At 33.7% G+C, this 8,435-nt stretch overlaps 1 long non-coding RNA gene across 1 annotated transcript; it reads right to left on the bottom strand.

Moving 5' to 3' along the window:
- Window positions 1–2,730: 2,730 nt before the first annotated feature.
- On the bottom strand, window positions 2,731–5,238 carry LOC145129344 (uncharacterized). Its single transcript, XR_013717460.1, has 3 exons — window positions 5,047–5,238; window positions 3,896–3,961; window positions 2,731–2,807 (listed from the first exon to the last, which is right to left on the bottom strand). It is a non-coding gene; the product is annotated as an uncharacterized LOC145129344 (long non-coding RNA).
- Window positions 5,239–8,435: the final 3,197 nt, after the last annotated feature.

An 8,435-nucleotide genomic window follows, 5' to 3' on the forward strand; every position in this document is an offset into this window, starting at 1 on the left:
AAACTTAGCTTTTCATCAGTGGATCCAAAAATAATATCATCGACATATACTTGAGGAAGAATGATGTAAGATCCTGAATGCTTGATGAAAAAAGTGTTGTCAATATTTCGTTGTTTGTATCCACTTGCAATAAGGTAGCTCGCCAATGTGCCATAACCTGCTCTAGGTGCATGCTTTAAACCATAGATAGTTTTATCAAGACGATACACATGATTTGGAAACTCTTCACTTTCAAACCCTAGTGCTTGTTTTAAAAAAACTTCTTCTTGAATATCTCCATGTAAGAAGGCAGTCTTGACGTCCATTTGATAGACTTTGAAGTTCTTGAAAGAAGGAAAGGCAGGAAACAAGCAAAGTCTAGCAACATGAGAAAATGTTTCATTATAGTATAACCCTTCCAGCTGACAGAAACCTGGAGCCACAAGTCTAGCTTTATTTCTTATTACAATCCCATATTCATCCATTTTTTTCCTGAATACCGAGCGAGTGCTAATGTTAGTCTTTCTTTGAGGCTTGGGAACCAGAATCCACACACGATGACGTTCAAATTCATTCATCTCATATTACATAGCCTTGATGTAGTCATTTTCTTTCAACAAATCAGCGACATTCTTTGGTTCAATCATTCGGATAGATTTTACAAGCATGTAGATGTTGCTGCTAACTTTGCTACGAGTGAGAATTCCATAATTTACATCTCTAATGATTTGAGATTTAGGATGATCTCGAAGAATTCTTGAATTACAACTTTCACTCGTATTACTTTGAGCGGAGTCTTCCTAATTGAATGGTTCAGCTTCTTCAGGGATGACAGACTGATCTTCAGAGATAGGTTGTGACCTAATGATTTGATCAACATTGGGAACAAAAGCTCAGTATCATTTGGCAAGAAATCAGGAACAGTGTCTGAAGGATTGTAAGTAAGTTCATTCATAATTGATGAGGGATGATCAACTCGATCATGAATGAATGAGTCTTCATCGAAAGTGAAATGAGTTGTTTCTTCAATAGTTTATGTAGAAAGATTGAATACCCTGAAAGCCTTGGATACACTTGAACCTAGGAACACTCCTTCATCAGCTTTAGTTTCAAACTTCGAGCGCTGATCTATTTGATTCATGATGTAACAAACATACCCAAACACATGAGAATAAGAGATGTCCGATTTTCTGCCCTTTAGTAGCTCATAAGCAGTTTCCCCATGATGCTTAACAATGATGGATCAATTTTGGGTATAACACATTGTATTGATAGCTTCAGCCCAAAATGACAAAGGAAGACCAACTTCAACAACCATAGTTCTTCTAGTTTCGATGAGAGTTTTGTTTCTTCTCTCCGCGATACCATTTTGTTGGGGATTTCTAAAATTAGTGAAATTCTGAGAAATTTCTGAGATTGAGCAAAAGCATTCTAGGAAGAAGTTTTTAAATTCAGTTCCATGATCACTACGTAACTGTCTTACTTTGTGATCATAGAGAACTTCTCATTGCTTGATGAGAGAAATGATTTCATCAGTAGCATGACTCTTCTTTCTTAAAAAAGACTACCCCACATAAACTTTGAGAATTCATCCACAATGACGAGAGTGTATTTCTTCCCAGCTCTTGACTTAACATGAACTGGTCCAAAAAGATCCATGTGAAGAAGATGAAGAGGTTTGATAATAGGAGAGCGGGACTTTGGTTTGAAGAAACACTTAGGTTTCTTTCCCTTTTCACACGTTGAGCATAGCTTATCCTTGACAAAACTGCATTTTAGGAATTCCTTTTACAAGCTGATCCCCTGAGATTAGGGGTGGCAAATCGGGCCATCGTGTCGTGTTTTTGTCTGGCATGACACGACACGACAATGTTTATGTAACACGAACACGACACGACATGATGTCCAGTTTATTTTTAACTAACACGAAAACGAACCGATTAAAAAACGACAAACATAACATGACACGACAAAGATAAAATAAATTAAAAATTAGGTTATTTAATTAATACTTAATCATATATAACATGACAAACATGAAAAAACACGACATAAAAATGCTAAATCGTGTCAATTTCGTGTCAAATTTTGAACACGACACGACACGACACCACATTGTGTTTTTACACTTGACATGAACATGACACGAACACGAATTTGAATTTCAGTTTCATCCCAATTTCTTTTTGTTTCATGTATTTTTGTTGTGTCGTGTCATCAATTGCCACATCTACCTAAGATCTTCGATATGTTCTTGAAATTCAAGTGTGATAGCCTCTTGTGCCATAGCCAATTTAGATGAGACTAAGCACGATAGAAAAAGCAATGACAACGAGAGTTCTCAACAGAAAACATATCCAAAACACAAATGTCATTCTGTCGGTTTGCATTTAGAACAGTGACATTCTTTTGAGCAACAACCTTTCCTTCTCTCTTGTTTAAGAGGACTTCATAGCTAGTATCACACAGTTGGCTCATTGAAATGAGATTATGCTAAAGACCTTTTACATAAGAGACATTCTTGAAAACAATAGAATGGCACTTGATGGATCCATATCTGTAACGTCATGATTTTTACTCAATTTTTTCATTTATTTTTAAAATCTTTGAACGGAAAATACAACAGAAGATTGTAAACATTGTTTATATCAAAAACATTTTAAACCACAACGTTACGTTCAATTCAAAACCAAATTATCAAAAAAATATTTTATTATAGTGGAAGCATAAGTATCAAAAAGTAAATAACGTGTCCAACTGGCATCGTTATTCTAAGGATAAACTACCAAAATATGACCCCATCTCACCAAGCCAAGCTCCTAAGCTACCTGTACCAATCATAAAGGCACAAAGCAAAGAAACAAGTGTCAGCAAATGCTTCGTGAGTAGGAGTTTGTACACAATCAAAGGGAAAACATACAATCCCCTAACGGGTCAATCATTCAAGTTATAATCATATAAACAAATTTAACATATCAATCATTAATTAATCATCTCTCACATATCATTCAATCTTTCAATATTGTATCATCCATTCACATTTCATTCATTTGTGTAACATCGATCATATTTCATGCACAATCATATCATAATCATATATCGTCATATCAAAGGAATGTATCATAATCATATAGGCATAGGTAGTCTCGTAGTAATACCTATCTCCAAAGGAAAAAACCTGTTTGCTACTTGTGTGCTTGGCCAACCAAATGCTTTAGGTGGTTCGCGAATCCCACCCGTCACAACGACCCACCAAGACTCCACTTTCACTATTCCGACTATGCAATGTACAAGTACATCGTGATGTTGTTCTGGTGTTGGTACAAGCGGTGGCATCCATCCGACACCTCCGAACACCTACATAATGTTTATACAAGCCTCGTTCAAATGTCCAACACCACTCCAGTCAATAAACACCGTGTACGGGTACCATGTGTCGTACGAGCATCTAGAAAAATCGAGCAACTCATAAATGGCTTAAGCTCTTTTCCTAGAAGGTATTTTTCAACCAACCAGAGTCCAAGGTATCTGGATAGGGTTTCAAGCTAAGTGCTAGGTTCTACCCTTGCCCTCTACGCGTAACCCTGCATAATCTAACGTAAAACAAGTACAAGAATGCAAGATTTGTATGATCATAATCAAGATTCATAACATGTATACCAAGAAGATACTCAACAAGATCATAATCAAGCATTTCGTATAGCATATTATAGCTGCAAATAATCGTATCAAGTACCAAGACCAACCAAATTTCAAAAGCATATAATTGTCACAAAAAGGGAAAACAGTAAAATATCTCATATTGCACATATTGGCATAGTCAACAATTAACAATATCCTAATTTGACCAATTGAACCTGTTCCGGAAAGTAGTTTTCGACTATGTACAAAGTTTATGAAAAGTCTATCGACTCACCTTAACTTTTCAATATATAGGGTTGCCCTAGACGTCACCTCATAATCTCGTTAAGTCGCCGAGAACCTAAACATAAATACATGTAATTATACTCATGTTTGCATATTATTAGTTTGTATAACTAATATTAATTAATAAAAAAACTTATAATAAAACGTGATAGCCAACTAATAACGTTTTCATCTTGTTAATCTCCTTTATAACTTTACTACAAAATTTACAATCTAAAATTGTGCAAGTAAGAGTTATAAGATCGTAAATAAGAATTTCTTAATTGCTTACCACTTATGCTTTTTAAATAATTAACTGTCAACATATATACTGCCAAGTTTTCGCATGTGTTAGTGAGGGTGGTAATTGTAAACATCCAAAATTTATAAATTTTAGATCCCTACAGCTTTTAATATATTATACCTAAGGTAATTAATTCAAACTATTATTCATCACTAAAATAATTAATCCAATATGCATGATGATGCAAGGCTACAAATTGTAACCAACTGCTCATCGAGAGTGCTTGAGTACTTTCCTTTGAAGTTGACTCAAGACCTTGTCAACTGCTCTTTTGATGATTGTTTATTACTTTCAAATCAACGTTAAACATTTAAATCAAATTAGATATTATCAATAATATGGGCTCATGATTTACATGTAGTATTTAGGGGTATCAATTATCATAGTCCATTAATTTCCGGCAATTAGCAAGGATAAAGATACTTAATGGCATCAATGGTATCATCGGGGATCACCGGTCCAAGCATGGCATGATATTTTATTAATATACCAAGGAAAATTGTACAGCGCAATTGTTTATTTCATGCATGGTATCTCAGGGCTAATTAAGACTAATTAGGCGGCAATAGTTCAAGATAAGGGAAGGAAAAATAATTATAGTTTGACAGAAAAGTAAGGCAACATTGAGTCGAATGCACGAGGTATCAACCCCACCGGATGTCATGACTTAGTCAGAAAAAAAGGGCATCGTGAGGGAAAAGTCTTTTGGGATTTGGACATCACAAACATTATGCAAGAACAGGGTATTACTATGGAGCTAATCATGGTTGTTGAGGATTGTCACTATGGAGTCTTTTTGGCAGCAAGATCGCAAAACGGAAGCAGAAAATTACATGTAATGAAGGTCAAGAGCTTACCAGCAAAAATCACGGACAAAAACCCAGAAGCAAGACCGTACTCCCCCTTGTTTCTCTCCCTCGTACTCACCTTCTTCCCGTCGCTGTCTCTCGTCGACTCCCTCCCTCTCTCTCTCTCTGGTAAATGTCGATGGTGAAATAGCCCAAGAGAAAGTGCGTGACGGCCCTTTTAATCGACCTCCAGCAACTCAAACGATGAAACGGACGGAAGAGAAAGAAACGGACGTAAACTAAGGGTTTCAAATTCATGGGCTTTTAATTGAAAATTTCAAACTTGATCCCTATACCTTGATAGTTATTTCAATAATAATCCTAACCACATTTACATATTAAACTAGTTTATAACCCGTGCAAACCATTGTTACAAAATTAATTAAATTTTTATAGTAAAAACTCAAATTTATTAATTAATTATTTTAAATAAATTATTAATTAAGAGATTTTTTAGTTATATAAATTTTAATCATTTATTTAAATAAATATGTAAAATTATAATTTATATTAATTTTATTTTAATTTTTATTTTGATGTTATTAATTTAATGTAATTAGAATGAAAATTTTGAAATTTGAAATCTGAAATGTAGAATCAATAGGTTGACAAGTGGCATGCATTAATTAGCAGATATAATATGGTGACACATGACAAAAAGAAAATAAAATATATATTAATTATGATGCCTAATAAGATGACACATGACAAAAGGAAAAAATAAAATATACATTAATTATGATGCCTAATAAGGTGACACGTATAAAAAAAAAAATAAAACTATCTTTTTATTAGAATAGGGATATAATTTCTCATTTTTCCTTTTTATATGCGTTTAATTTGATTTACATATAGAATAAACCACTTTTTAATAAATTGAGTATTAATTAAATCGTAATATTACTTAAATATCTTTAATTCATTATAATTATTAACTAAATCTTATAAATTATTTTAATCCATATTAAATTCTTTAAAACGTTAATATGTTTTCGTTTATATTTTATATATTAAACTCATCCAGTCTCTCATCCTAAACGTGCGTAAAGCTTAACTCTGTAATTGAAGACTAACTTCACTAATGGAAAGAATTTTGGGTCGTTACAGTATCCCTTTGTAGCACCCTTGCCATTATCTTTGTATGTAATAGTCGGGCCATCTTTCTTTATGAAATCTTTCAAAAGAGCCTTGAATCCTGCCATATGTCTTGAGCAACCGCTATCAAAATACAAAATATGTTCTTTACCCTGAAGTTAAAATATACAATAAGCCCTGAAACAAAAAAAACAAATATATATATATATATATATATATATATATATATATATATATATATATATATATATATATATATATATATATATATATATATACACTGACTCATTTTGCAATGCATCACTCAAGAAAAGATAATATAACAATCATCAGGGAGACAGTTCAACGAGTTTCCCTTTTTTGATCTACTTATCATTATGATTCATGATGTTTTCAGCGCGAACAGAGTTCTTTTCAAAAGTGCACTCGCTGACTTTGTGAGAAGCATCGCCACATCGATAACAAACTTTTATTCTAGGATTCTTTCCTTTAACAATAGATTTTGATTTCTTTTCAACTGTTGAATCCAAAGAACTTTGATAATTTTATTTAAGAGTTCTTGTTTTAGTCTCAACAACAATGGTTAAGGAAACAACACCTTTTATATCGCCTGCAAGAATATTCTCACACTGATCTGGAATCTGATCCTTAATAATTATTGTGACATTAAAGTGAGAAGAGACCCATTTTTCAAAATAAGTTGAATGCATCAAGCATGATCAACAACTTTTTCCTTTTCAATGTAAAGAAAATTATTGGTTTGTGAGATGCATGTGTTTTCCTTTTTTAATGCAGAAAGAGATTTTTCGAAAAAAGAGAGTTTTCTTTTAGTTTCTTTAACTGAAAACTGAGAGAAAATATTTCTTTATTTGAGGCCAATAAATCGAAACGTAAGTGATCAATCATGTCATCTTTTTCGATGTTTTCAATAGAAGAGTAGTTAACGAGATTTTTTTACCTGATACGTTGATGTAGCGTCCATTCTGTCTTAAGGTCTGCAATAGCTTGAGAAGGATCATTGTCAAGAGTCGCAGTGTTGTCAATTGAATTGTTAGCGTGAGATTTAACGATTTGGGCCTAGAAACACTTACCTTCATCATCTGAGGAGTTTTCTTTTTCAAAAGTAGATGATAGTGTAATCATCATCTCTTTAGCGGTTGAACAGTTTTGAACCAAACAATACACAGAATAAGAGAGTGAGTTTCCAACTGCAATTCTCGCCTTTGCATCGAGATTTAGCACCATTTTATCTTCCTTGTTATATCTAGGCACAAATTTCCCTTTCAACTTACTACCAGATGCACCATCATTAGATGATTGATGCATAGCGACGACAAGACTTTTGTTGATGACGCCAAGCATATCAAAGTCCATGAACTCGAGAGCTTCCATGGCCTTTGATTTCCAAGCAGAGAAGTTGTGTTCATCAAACGGGGGGTCTTGTTGCAGACAGTTGATTTTGGATTGAAAGAGGTCGAAATGATTACTTGAGTGTATTAAAAACCTACTTTGAACCAATTGAAGGTTTGTATAGATCATATACACTTTAAGTAAAAAGAACAAAAGTAATCTAATCTAAGAAAACAAAGAACAGAAAGTAAATAACACAATGAGGTCTCCAAATTGTTCTTCACCAAGAAAGGGTTTGTCTTCACCAAGAAGATGGTTTGTCACAAAGACGGTCACCAAGACGAACTCTACATTAGGGTTTACCCTAATGTTGATTATATAATAATGTATACAAGTATATCCCTTTATTAAAGGGATTGCATCTAATATAAGAACCGATCATCATCACAAGGATATCGGATCTGCTATCTATTCTATACTTATCTATATCATTACCTAATATACAAAAGATTAAATAGAATAACTATACTACTTGTTGATGCTGATGGACTTGCTACGTTGGCGCTAATGGTGATATAGACGTTGATGCTGACAGATAGCGTGTAGAGTGTTTGACTCATCAGGTCATAAGGTGTGACCTTAAATCACTATTATGATTTTATGATATGAATGTGTTCCTAGATTTGTATAGGTCCGGACAAGTCCCCGTAAGAGGACATAAAGACACTATTGGGATGGTACATCCGAGAACATAGCAGTTGTCAAGGGTATGAATTCCCTATGCGACCATATAGGGGTGATTTATGTGTGCTCTTACTATCTGCAATCTATCTATACTACACACATACAAGTATTCAAGATTTAGGGACTACAAACAAATACATAAATAAGTTCTACAAGTAGTGCAAAGCAAAGAGTTGATGGAAGAAAATGATGGCCATCCTCTTTATGTT

The sequence above is a fragment of the Lactuca virosa genome, chromosome 8 (genome assembly GCF_052849685.1).
Source record: "Lactuca virosa cultivar CGN04683 chromosome 8, Lactuca_virosa_CGN04683_v6, whole genome shotgun sequence".
In the NCBI taxonomy this organism is placed as follows: domain Eukaryota; kingdom Viridiplantae; phylum Streptophyta; class Magnoliopsida; order Asterales; family Asteraceae; genus Lactuca; species Lactuca virosa.